The sequence below is a fragment of the Euprymna scolopes genome, chromosome 45 (assembly GCF_053919585.1).
Source record: "Euprymna scolopes isolate OS-2025 chromosome 45, ASM5391958v1, whole genome shotgun sequence".
Classification (NCBI taxonomy): domain Eukaryota; kingdom Metazoa; phylum Mollusca; class Cephalopoda; order Sepiida; family Sepiolidae; genus Euprymna; species Euprymna scolopes.
The window spans coordinates 32387425-32401211 of NC_136526.1; the positions used below are offsets into that span (position 1 = coordinate 32387425).

The 13787-nt window shown below is 33.5% G+C and overlaps 1 long non-coding RNA gene across 1 annotated transcript; it reads left to right on the top strand.

Annotated features, from left to right (window-relative positions):
• Positions 1-3562: 3562 nt before the first annotated feature.
• On the top strand, positions 3563-13129 carry LOC145269374 (uncharacterized). The gene is made up of 2 exons (XR_013865016.1): positions 3563-3668; positions 11309-13129. It is a non-coding gene; the product is annotated as an uncharacterized LOC145269374 (long non-coding RNA).
• Positions 13130-13787: the final 658 nt, after the last annotated feature.

Genomic DNA, 13787 nt, shown 5'->3' on the forward strand with positions numbered 1-13787 from the left:
GTTTCGAGATACATAATCAAATTACGTAATTTTTGGAGCATATGACATCTTCCTTCCGTGATGCGTTCGAACATTAGGGACTGCCAAACGATTGTGAAGAATGGACCGCATGTTTCCATGACGTCAGATTTGTGTTAACCAAACGAACTATGGAAAAGCAGAAGCGACTTAATGATTTTTTAAAACCTTTGTTTATCTTCTTCAAATTGCAATTAATAATTAATCTTTGTTATAATTTTGATAGGTTTTAAGATTTACACAGTTTAACGATTAATAAGAGTAGTGGTCAATAGACAAAAGTCAGATGCCTGCAGTATTAATGCTGGAGTCCCTCAAGGGTCAATCCTGGGCCAAACTCTCTTCCTGATCTACATCAATAATCTCCCTAAACACATACTTAAATCATTCGTTGATATCTATGCTGATGACATGACCATCTACAGCAACACATCAAAGCCTGTAAATGACAAAGCTCTATCTGATTCTCTCCCCTCTGATCTCGAGCACATTGTTCAGTGGGGGAAGACGTGGCTGGTTACCTTTCATGCATCTAAAACCAAACTCCTATCCTTACATCATCAACGCTCTGATCCCTGTCTGGCATCTATTGAAATGGATGGCTCTCGTCTAGGAGAAGCCCCATGTTTTGACAAGCTTCTGGGTTTGTCCTTTACTCCTGATCTGAAATGGAACACGTACACCAAGTCTGTTGCCAAGGTCGCTGGATAGATGGTGGGATCCTTCTACCGCCCCAGAAGATATCTCACTACTGATGTAATTCTCTATCTATATAAAAGCCAATTACGTCCAAGGATGGAATACTGCTGCCATATCTGGGCAGAAGCTGCTAAAAACAGCCTATCCTGCCTTGACAGAGTACAAAATAGACTTCGTGGCTTAGTGGGGGATGCCCTTTTCTCTTCCCTGCAACCTCTCTCCCACAGAAGAGACGTTGCGAGCCTATCCTTGTTTTATCGTTATTTCCATGGCAGGTGCTTGTCTAAACTCCAATCTCTGGTCCTCCTCGCCAATCTTTCACGAAACCACCCATCTAGCTGAATCCACTGTACAAAATTTCCCCACTCTTTATCTGTGCCTTAATCAAAATGTAGATTCCATGAACAAAGCTTCTTTCTTAGAACTGCATGCCTGTGGAACTCTGTTCCGTCTGCCTGCTTCCCACCTGACTACAACCTGGATGTCTTCAAGTCCAACGTAAACAAATTCCTAATGAACCGCCACCTCAAGTAAACACTTCAATAAATCTCCACACTAACGTAATGTACTTGCAATAACCCTTATCTCTGAGTGGCTTCCGGTCCTTGATAAGTGGTGACCACCGTGTAAAAAAAATAAAAATAATAATATTATAACGATTTGTATATCAAATATGAAATACGGTTTTACTGAATGTTCATTTGGTTACCTACGGGGGTCCATATTTTGTTCGGTAAAAAGAGACAACAAAATATGAGGGGAGGGGCCTACAAAATGCTTAATATTGTGCAATAATATTTTCAAATTGGTTTTAATCTGGCAATAAAATAGCTGAAAAGAGTCATGTTTATATTAAAACTAATTATTTAAAAAAAAAATTAAACACAATTAATTAAAAATCTATGTTGTAACGGAACATTTTGAAATAATGGAATTTTAATCATTTTAATCTTTTAAAAATTAATTTATGTTTATGAAGTTTCTTTTTCTTGGCAATTAAACTGATTATAGTATATATAAATTCGAAAAAATGCTATTAAAAAAAACATAATAATATTAAGTTTTGTAGCAGACCAGGGTATAATACCCTAGCTCGCCACAAGAAAATAATGAAACGAATGGAATTGAACGAAACAAAGACTCAATTGATGGATAAGATAAACGTCATTTATTTGCTGTTGAAAGAATGAATGTTTTAGTTATAACATGTGTTCATGTCCACGCGTGTGTAACCAATGTTCGTTGCGGGGTTGGTGTTGTAGAAGAATAGGAAATGTGTGTTCATTTCACTATCGTTTGTTCGCGCGTGGGAAGAGAAATGAGTGTTGTAGTGGAAATGAGAATGATAGTCCAGCGTGTAGACAAAGAAGAGGATATGAGAGTTGACATCAGTTAGTAGTCAGCCATGTGAAGGTGTTCTCAGGGACCAGTAGTAGATAGAGAGAGAAAGAGTGTGAATGTGTACGTACGGTCTGTTAGCTCATGCCCCATACATAGTAGTAAGTGGGAGGCGGCTGGTTAGCCCAACCTGTCTGGTCGAGAGTTGGTCCTAAAAGGGTTAGAAAGAGCTTGTTTTTTTTTTTGTTTTATACTCGTTTCTGGTGGTCATTTGCGCATGTGTATATTTCGTTAGAAAGCGGAAGTGACGTCGTCCTTGTGTGCGCTCGTGTGCGCGTGTGTGAGTACATATGTGTGCGTTAGCGTGTGTGTATATACTCTGAATGTGAGTGTATGTACGTGAACATGAATATGTGTACATACATGTGTGGACGTGGGCGCGTATGTTTGTGTGCGCGTATGTATATGACATAGCTTGAAATGTGAATGTGTGTTTTTGTGTGAGACTTGAAAAAGGCTCATACAGTTTATATCAATTTTTTAATGGCAACTTCCAGGTAAATTTTTGTTCAATATGTGTATTTAAATTAAAAAAATATATATATATTTTTTACTTATTTGAACTCTTATGTTTCATAATAAATGGAAATTTCGATAGATTTAAATATATTTTGTTCGAATTTCGAAAATATTAAGGGGGGGGGGCACGCATTAAAAAAAAAATTCCCCTCGTATATTTTAGGAAAACTGCATTTTATATGTAATTTCATTCTAAAATGGACAAGTATTGAAAATTTCACGAAAATCTGACCATTAGTTGATTTTTGCTAGATTTATTACATACTGGTATGTTTTCACGTTTGGAATGTCTACTACATGGGATGGGAACATTATTTAAAAGCGCCAATTATGTAAACACGGTTTTTGTCTCGCAATTTCATTATTTTCGTTCGATGAAATTTTTTAAAAGAATTATTACTGGTTTATTTTGCCTTTCTTCTTTTAAACGGTACAAAAGTTATACTGATAATATTAATTTATAATAAAGTTACATATAGGGTGGGGATGGGGTAATTTTGTGGTGAATTTTGGTAGTCCCTATCGAACATCATTAAGATTTTTTCAATATATCTTTTTATTGGGTTGAATACTAAAAACTAAATAATTATCTACAAAATACATTCAACATTAATTATTTTTGTAAATAAACATATTTGAATGAAAAAAGTCACTTATCTTATGTGGATGCACTGGATGACCTACATTTTCGTATTATTAAAATACATTATCGTATGAGGAAGTGGGGTGTCTTGGTCAACAACCGGACAAAATATACTTTCATTGGCCTCGTGATATTTTACTTTGCCCTCATAAAACTATGAAAATATTGCAATAAATTGATTAGTAATTTTATGTGTAATATTTACCGAAAAGATCGACGATTTCGCAAAGGTTAATTCAAATTAACTGAACTTTAATTTTCTGCGAGATAGTATTTCCGGACGCCATCTTAAATTTAGACTTCAATGCGTCAAACTCGGCTTTTTTTTTTTTTTTAATTAACAAATCTTATAATTGTTTCTGTCTTGAAATAAAAATTCACCAAAGAAAAGGTAAGTTTTACTTAAATGTAATTGCTTTTATTGATTCTTTTTTACTACAAAGTCACGTCCGAACAAAGAAAAATCTGTGCACCTGCACCTGAAACTTTTGCACTTACTTATAATTTTTTTTTTTTCTTTTTCGTGCTTATTTCTGCGGAATATTATCGATTGGACACTAATAGGGTTGGATCAAATACGGACTTTTAACAATTGAAATACAAATACAAATACTTTCGTTTAGGTTACCAGAAATACGAATACTTTTATTCCTCAATCTCAAAATACAAATAAAAATACAATAACTGATTTAAACAAAAACAAATATAAGTACTTTTTTCAAAGTAATAAAGAAATCTGAAAATATGCAAAGAAAAAGAAAAGAAATATTTCCTTCCAAATTTGACATCTACATTACATTCTATATCATGTCCTCATTGCATTTTATTATCATTAGAGCTCTGAAAGTTTCCTTCTCTCTCTCTCTCTCTCTCTCTCTCTCTCTCTCTCTCTCTCTCTCTCTCTCTCAAATATAAATACAAATACAAAATACTATTTTCCTGGATGCCATAATACAAATACAAATTACTTTTTCTTGTGATGTTAAAATACAAATACAATTACATTAAAATTGTATTTAAATACAATTGAAATACAAATACAATTGTATTTGATCCAACCCTAGACACTAAGCTACCATTTGAAAGGATTTCAATTTCATATACAACGTTCTAGTAAATCGCTAGGTGTGTAAGAAATTTCGTGAAAAATAGTGAATAATTCCACCCCATCTTTCCAAGCCTATAACTACTCGAAAAATGTAATTCAAGCCCCTAATTTTTTTCAATTAAAGGAGCAAGGACCAATGTTTCATTAAAAAAAAAAACAAAAAAAAAAAAACAATGTGTTTTTTTTTAAAAAAGGTTTTAAACTTCGGACTTTACAGGTAAATTTCTAAAAACACTACTTTTTTTGTTTTAAATTTGAATATATTATTTATTGACCTTTTCTCTTCAATTTGTGATATATAACACTTTGGTGAGTAACTTAATTATTTACTTTTTAATAGACATTTCAAAATGGGAGGCGGGAATTATTCGACCCCCTGTCTTTCCAAGCTTTTAACTACTCGAAAAATGTAATTCAAGCCTTATTTTTTTTTTTTTCAATTAAAGGAGCAAGGACCAAGGTTTCATTACAAAAAAAAAAAGGTTTTAAACTTCGAACTTTAGAGGTAAATTTCTAAAAAACACTACTTTTTTTGCTTTAAATCTTAATATATTATTTATTGACCTTTTCTCTTCAATTTGTAATATATAACACTTTGGTGAGTATATTAATTATTTACTTTTTAATAGACACTTGAAAATGGGGGGGGGTGTTAATTTTAAAGAAAACGTTTGTCTAAAATATTATATTCGGTTTATTGGGAAGAGCATAAAATTTCACATTGACCCTGAAAATATCGTAAAAATAGAATCAATAGAAAAATTTTGATAGATTTTTAAAGTTTAAAAATTGAAAAATATTGAGTTTGCAAAATTCATTACTGTTTTTTAAAAAATAAAAAAAAATATTTCTATTACTTTTAAAACAACTTTAATAGTTTTTTTTGGAAGTATAAAGCCATAAAGAAAATAAACAACCCACGAGAAATTACGAGTTTTTTATATTTTATTCGCAGTTTCGTGTTAGGGGTGTCAAAAATTCCTACAAAAATTCTGATACACCTAGTAAATCAATCCCCCATTTCTTGAGCTAATTTACGATAGCCTCGTTATGACGTAGGGTCCTTCATCCCCACCTCACCCACGGTTATTATTCTTGTTCATTTGTGATGTTTTTACTTTTAAATCTTGAAGATTCGCCTTCCTTTGTTTACAAAGCCATTTGGCGGTAGTGACGTCCGATATATTTTTAACTACGGATGACCAAAACCGTATAGAATGAACCTATATATTTGAGACTTTACACGACCAGTCGCCACAGTCGATTGAAAATTTCTTGGGGCGACTAAAAGTTGTAAATCACTTGCCTGCCAGTCCATAAAATTTCTTTAAATAAAGAAATGGGAAAACCCCATATATTTTACAACCCTCAAATATGCGGTGACTTAGAATGACCTATGTGTGGGGTATATGGTTAGAAAAGAAGAAAAAGAAAAAAGAAAAGTACTGGGCGTATCTGCATCGCTCTTTGGGAAAGAAGAAAGAAAGGATGGCCAGCGCATTTGTACACGCAAAGGGCATCTTGGTAAGGTAGAACATGATGGGAGAAGCTATTATTTTATTTCCTGTCTCTTCCTTTTTTTTTCTAGATAGAAGGACATAAAAGCAGGGAAAAATTCCCTGGGGCAGCAGAGAGAAAAAGTCGTGAACATCGTCTCTTGAAAAGAATTTTGTATTGCTGATGTTCGGATTGTGCGGTGTTACATTTATTTGAACTTAATGGACTGTTTTTTTTATTTTTTTATTAACTGTTTTATTCTTTTTATCAAACAAAAATAGAACTTTTATAATGAAATAGATATTATGGACTGTTTTCCAAACATTGAAACTTTAAAATTAAAGTTAATTTTATTAAAAAAAAAAAGAAAAAGAATGACAAGCTGTTTGCAAACTTTAATAGAATTTCTCTGGTTCTCTTCCCATTCCATGGCTCTCTTCCCATTGACTACTACCGGTAACTGAGGCAACGTTTTGTTGTGCGCCATTTCCACATAGAAGGGGGAACCACTGGCGCAATGGATCCCCTTCACTCGTTTCTCCTGGTCCTGTGAAGCAATGCAATAGCGGTTAATGTGCCCTACTCGTCCACATTGGTAGCAGGTGATCCCCGGTCTCAGCTCTTTGCAGTCCTTGAGCTGGTGAGGACCCTGGCACCAGAAGCACTTCAAGTGGGGTCTCATGCACTTATTTCCACTCACAGCTGCAGACACGATTGGGCCCTTGACATTCTTGACTAGGACTCTGGCGTGGACCAAGAGATTGTCCACTTCCATCGTATTGATCTCAGTGATTCTCTGCATGTTTGCGGAGATTGCTTCTGGGAAGCCGTTCACTAGGTATAGCTTTACCCTCATCTTCAGGCTCCTCCTCATGTAACCAGCCAATCCTGCCAGTCTCCTGATCTCCGCAGCAAAGACATCAACAGACTCGCCAGTCCACCTCAAACTTGCAAGCTTGCCGAGTGCTTCAAATGGACTCTCAGTAAAAGCCAATTTTAGTTTTTGCTCCACTGAGACAATGTCTCCCTTATCTTCATCGCACATCTGCTGGTAAATAGTGAGGGATTCCCCCTCTTAGTAGAGTGGCAGGAGAGTTACAACATCTTCAATTTTTTGCAACCTTGCCACCATCTTTAATTTTTCCAGCCATTTAATTAGGTCACCGTCCCCAGTGAAGGGTCTCAACAACTGAGTTGAGAGTCTCCAGTCAGCCATGTTAACCTAATTGACACGCCGAAATAGCTTCTAGGGTTAAAATCAGGATTTGGTTCTGGGGTTCGGGAAGGAATGAGTCACTTGCTCAACAACAGCACGTTTCTGCCCTCTTCTTTTCCAATCGACCACACCTGACCTCTCGCCACCAATGTCACACCGCCCAATCTTAACGTCTGCAATACAAAATACTTTTCAAGAGATGTTCACGACTCTTTTCTTTTTTCGCCAGGGAATTTTCTCCAGCTTTTATATCCTCCTATCTAGAAAAAAAAAAGAATTCTCTCCAGCTTCCTCCCACCTAGAAAAAAAAAGGAAGGAACAGGAAAAAATAGCTTCTTCCATCATGCACTGCCTTCCCAAGATGCCCTTCATGTATATAAATGAGCTAGCAATCCTTTCCTTCTTCTTTCCTAAAGAGTGATGCAGATATGCCCGGTACGTTTTTTTTTTGGGGGGGGGGGTTCTAACCACACTAACACTTGAATGATAAAAGATTCAAACACGTTAGCGAAGCGGTTGAGGACATAAATAAGATGTTTATTGAGCAGGTCAGTTTTGTGTACAAAATACTTGAATTCTAGTTGCACAGAGAAAATTCTTTTAGCTATCAGAGAAGCTAGACCCAACTAGACATTTGTTGATGCATTTAGAGAGGACAGATTTTAGGTCAGAAGAGTGTTTCTTAATTTGTATGGCAGGTATAAGATCAGATGTACACACCATGAGTATGTGTCTGGATTTTTATGATTTCACAAACAGATGTGTGCCATTTTTATGATTTCACAAACAGGAGTGTGCCATCTGTCTGCAAAAGGGAAATTTGTGAAAGATTGTTATAAGATGTATAAGGTAGTAAGAAAATTATTAATATTCAATTCTAGAAATCACGAGTACCTATTTTCTGTAGAAGTCACAAGTACCTATTTCTGCAATGTCCTGGTAACTTCAGTATGTCTATATATTTAGATGACTGTTAGTTAAGTTTCATTATGACTTAGCCACATGTACTGCAAGGTCTCATAGATTGGTTGACTTAGTGGAGGAGCAAAAAAACTTGAGAAATTGTGTCTGCAGCTGCATTCTCTTTCTCAGAAGGTTCTCCCGCATTTTACGTTCTCCTTTATTTTGCTTGAGTCTTTTAGGTCATATATAAATTCTACAGAACATTAGGTTGTAATTAGCTTAAAGGCAGAACCAATAAGATAGTACCACCATTTACACACTGATTCAATGATGGCATGTTCTTCTTTTTAAACTGTAATGTTGATCACTGATGCGAAGAGATCAGAAAAAAAAGCAAACTGATTAACAGTGGTGGCCAAATAATGTCCAAGTCATTGGTTTCTAAGGAAATGGGTATGTTGGCATCGATTGTTGTAAGTGAAGCATGTTTGAGTTCTTTGAAGTTGATGCATGATTCAGGTAGATGATTCTGTGCTATAGGTCAGATCTTTTGTCTCAGAAGCGAGGAATCTATTGAGCATAATATGAGAACAATCTGACAACACAAACGACTGTTCATACACTAAGAGAGTTACTTTCTCAGCTTTTGGTCCCATTGAAATTTATGCTGTACTTCTTGGCAACATCAAGATTTAAGATGAGTTTATTTTAAGCCTACAAAAATAATGAAAGTTTTAAAATATATTAAAACACCATTCTCTTTTGAATTATATAAAAATTACATCCAATATATTTGTACTTCAAGTAGCATGCCTTTCATCTTTTTAAATTTTGTAGTAAATATATTTCCTTTATGATTACAACATTTAAGTTAATATTAAATGACCAAATAAAATTTAACAGAGTATATCCTTTGATTTTTATTTTAATATTTTATATATTTTTACAATAAACCTGTAGTAAATATTACAATAGCAAAGATAAAAAATGAATGCAATTAAAGTAGAAACACAATTATTAAAATATAAAATTATAATATAAGAATAAAATTCACTAATAATAAAACAGTAAGTAATAAGGGGAAATTAAATTTTACAATGAATCGAGGAAAGTACATGAATTAATTTGTACCAAATAGGTGCTATAAAAACGAGTAACTAAACTTCAATTTGACAAAAAAAGATATAAAAAATTTAAGGAGGACAACTTTACTAAATATAAAACGAAGGTAAAACTAGAAAAAATTGGAATTTAAAAAATAAATAAAAATTGCAATGAATTGGTTTCATCCTTTAATTCACCCCAAACAAGTCAGAATGCTATAGGATATATTTTCCTGAGAATCCGAAGTTGCCAGACTTTGTTAAATGCCTGGAATATATCAAGGATTACGTCTCTACCTACCTTATCCAATGCATGTTGTATCCATTCAGAGATAACACTTAAAATATCCACAGTAGAACAAGCTTAGCTAAATCAATACTGTTGATCAGAAAGACGCTTAGTAAGATTGTGGACTTGTGTTTTATTAAAGATCCAAACATAAAGATTCAATAATTATTATTGTTTTATTAAAGATCCAAACATAAAGATTCAATAATTATTAGGCAACCAAAAAGCTGGATGTAATCTGCCATATCAGTTCTTCTCTCTATCTGGACAAAACAAGCCTCTCTTTGCACTAATGTACAGGTGCAAGATTGATCGACTGGCACACCTCACATGTCTTTCTGCCATTTGTGCATTAGCTGACTCCTTTCGTTTTATTTTGAGGTGTTCACTCGGGTGATGGATCGGTGTAATTTGCTTTATATGTTGCTGGAATTATTAGTGGTTAGTTGCAACATTACTGTCAGGTCCGTTGCTGTTCATTGTTAAATGAAGGCTTAATCTGTCCTGATATGTAGTACCTTAAACTCGCTTGGGTTCCATGGTAAATCATTTTAACACTGCATTCAGTTCTGCAAGGTAAATATGTTTCACTTTATTTGCTGCATGCAACAAGCTCGTACAATCGATGACTGATCCACTGCCTTATACAAACTTTTCTTTATGTATCCTGTTCAGAGGTTTCATTAGCATACCTCTTCATTTGTTACATCATCATAGCCAGTTGTAACTTTCTTTCTGTGATGTTTTAACCTACACTATAGCACCTCAGAGCCATCCAGAAACATGCGAACCAACCAGTTTTCCACATATTAAAAAAAGATCTTTTGTCACCCCACATGTCATGGAGATTTTAAAGCATCTTTTTCCTGTATCCTCATTGTCTCTGTCTGTTGATATGAATGCATAATCTGAGCACTTGTACTCCTTCTTGAAGCTGTTGATGAGACTTAAAAGTCAGTGCAAAGTTTGCCAAATCCTTTCCTCACTCGATCTACAGATGCAAGATGTAAACTGATGAAAATGTTGTTGATGTATGGCAACATTGATTACAGCACATGTGTATACATTATTCATGCACTACTTCCGAATTCCTAAATGTATCTAATCCCAGTAAAAGTTTGAAGCCTACAAGTTTTTTGTGAATGATTAAAACATCCAGGTGTAAAATTTGTAGCTGGTTATGAAATTCATTATTCTTTTGTACATGAAGCATTGTAATTTATCTTGTGAACTTTGAACACTTGTTCCATCAAGCAACCTTGCAAAGTATTTGGCCATATTGCCCTGATTAATGTATCTGTAACAGATGATCCATATTTGAGGATTTGCTGTGGTTAAAAGTTTGAACTCATCTCAGATTGGCTGCCTGGTTTCAACAGTATTTTCAGCTACATTCCATGTGAGCACCCTCACTCACAAGTCAATCGCCCATGATCAAGATGTTTATGCTTGGTACTTGTTGCAACTCCATTGATATGTTGTTAAGGACCCTGTCTAACACTTTGCTTCATCAGAGCTTAGAACCGTTTCCCTATACATTCACACATTCTTCCAGCTTTATGTAACAGAGAACATGCTGTACCCGAAAGCCTCCTTCACACATAATTGCGTTTAAGTCTTATTTTAACTTTTATAGTTTTCAAGTTTTTCTTCTTACCCTTATTGCAACCTTAAATAAGAAACGGGTCATTAAATTGCTGAATATTTATTTGATTCAAAATTAATTTTAATAAAAAAATTTGATAATTAAAATTAAAGTTATGTCATATTTTTAAACTTATCAAATAGATTAAAGTTTTTAGATGCACGAAATATGACGTTTCATTAAAAAATATTTTTGTTTCGATTTTGCATAAATGTATAAAATTAATATTTTTTTAATAAAATTTATCTTGAAATGCTTTTAATTTTGCAGAAAATCAAGGAGAAACCAAATCTCATTGGATTTCAATGGATATACATTCTCTTAGCGATCAGTAATGAGGAAATATTTTACAAAAATATATTTTAATGTTTAAACACTTTTTCTTCATGAGAAAAATCAATCATTGAAAATTATAAATTCCTCAAATCAGATTTCATGATATATTGAACATTTTCTTTTCAACTTTATCTCTTAGTTGTCTTATTTAGTTTAATATCACCTCAAATGCCTGTCAGCAATGCACTTGTTTAATTTGCATATCTATACACATAATTAATTTACTCAGAAATTTATTCCAATGACTAAATATCTCCTTCATAAAAATTGAAAAAACTAGCATTCACCAGTCATTCCATTTTTTACAATCCAAATATTTAGAAAATACAAAGAATAAAACTGTAATAAAATACCTAATACATTTCATTTATAAATGAACTATGAATAAAGAAGTAATAGGTGTGTAAAGTGTGTGGCGCTTCATTTACAATAAAAGAAAGTATATTACGATAAATGCAGGCTCATACTGGAGTGAAAGAATATTCTTGTGAAATATGTGGTCTTTCTCTTGCACAAAAGCAAAGTATGTTGCAACATATGCAAACACATACTGGAGAGAAACCATATTCTTGTAAAATATGTGGCTCTTCTTTTACACGGAAACATTATTTATTGCAACATATGCGAACACATACTGGAGAGAAACCATATTCTTGTGAAGTATGTGGCTCTTCTTTTACACAAAAACAAAATATGTTACGACATATGCGAACACATACCGGAGAGAAACCATATTCTTGTGAAGTATGTGGCTCTTCTTTTACAATAAAACAAAATATGTTGCATCATATGCGAACACATACTGGAGAGAAACCATATTCTTGTGAAATATGTGTCTATTCGTTCACACAGAAAATTGATATGTTACGACATATGCGAACACATACTGGGGAGAAACCATATTCTTGTGAAGTGTGTGGCTCTTCCTTTACAATAAAACGAAATATGTTACATCATATGCGAACACATACTGGAGAGAAACCATATTCTTGTGAAGTATGTAGCTCTTCTTTTACACGAGAGCAGCATTTGTTGCGGCATATACGAACACATACTGGAGAAAAACCATATACTTGTGAAGTATGTGGCTCTTCTTTTTCAAGGAAAGACCATTTGTCACGCCATACACAATCACATACTGGAGAAAAAGCAGTGGTCTGAACAGAACTGAAAGAGAGAAAAAGACCGAAATACCAAGGTCTCATTATGATATGAAAAGAAACTGGATCTTAAGGAGATATCAATCATACCACTTATTATAGGTGCTACAGAGCTTATTAAGAACCTGAAGTCCTACCTAACTAATATTCCTGGTGAACCAAGTGCAAAAGAGATCCAGACAATTGCAATTAAGGAAACAGCGAGGCTACTAAAAAGAGCTCTCGGTTGGTTTCAATAAAAAGCTGGGCAATGTTGACATCTGGTTTGGCTGCCCCACCCCCAGCATTACTATCTTTAAAAGAAGCAAATTAAAAAAAAAAAGAGAAAAACCATATTCTTCTGAAGTACGTGGCTCTTCTTTTTCACAAATTACATTTGTTTTAACATATGCAAACACATTCTGGGAACAGTTCAAGTTTTAGCCCTTTAGGTTGTGGGTCCCTTGATTTCTGTGAACTTCGACTGAAGTAAAATAAAACAAAAAAATGTGTGGCTCTACTTTCAGAAGGAAACTACTCATGTTAAAAGATAATCCACAGTTTACTTATCTGTTTATACTTTTGCAATGAAATAAAATATTTTGTATCGAACCCATATTGTAATTATATTCTTTGAAATGATTTGCTTGATTTATAATATAACATCATATGTTACAACATGTGCAAGCACATGTATATTCCCATAAATTTTAGGCTGGTTTTTATATGTAAGTGACGTGCATTCTTGTGAAATATGTGATTTTTCTTATTTTCAAATCCAATATGTTTCAGAATATTCTAATATTTTATTGAAATATATATTTTACCTTGAAATTGAACACCATATGAATACATGCATGATAAAAATCAAAATATTGTGAGCTAGTTTTCTCTATTGCTATAAAAATTTTGCTCCTTTAGAAATACCTTATTATTAGATGATGAAAATAAACTATTAAATTACCTAACGTATATATCTAGTTAATTAATTCAAGAAAGGTGAAAACTGTACTAAAAATGGATTTGAATCGGAACTGAGCTCTCATATTTTAATATTTGGATTCATAAAAAGATATTATATGTTAGAAACACAGAATAGAAAACTATCTTAACATACAAAACCCAATTGTCCATTTAATAATATTAATTTGATACCAACTTGAAAAACTGATTTTAATGAAGAAAAATGAGCAAACTTTTATCCTGGTAAATCATATAACTACTACAGTGATTTTATTAAATGAGAGAAAAATATGACTTCTAAAATTATTTGA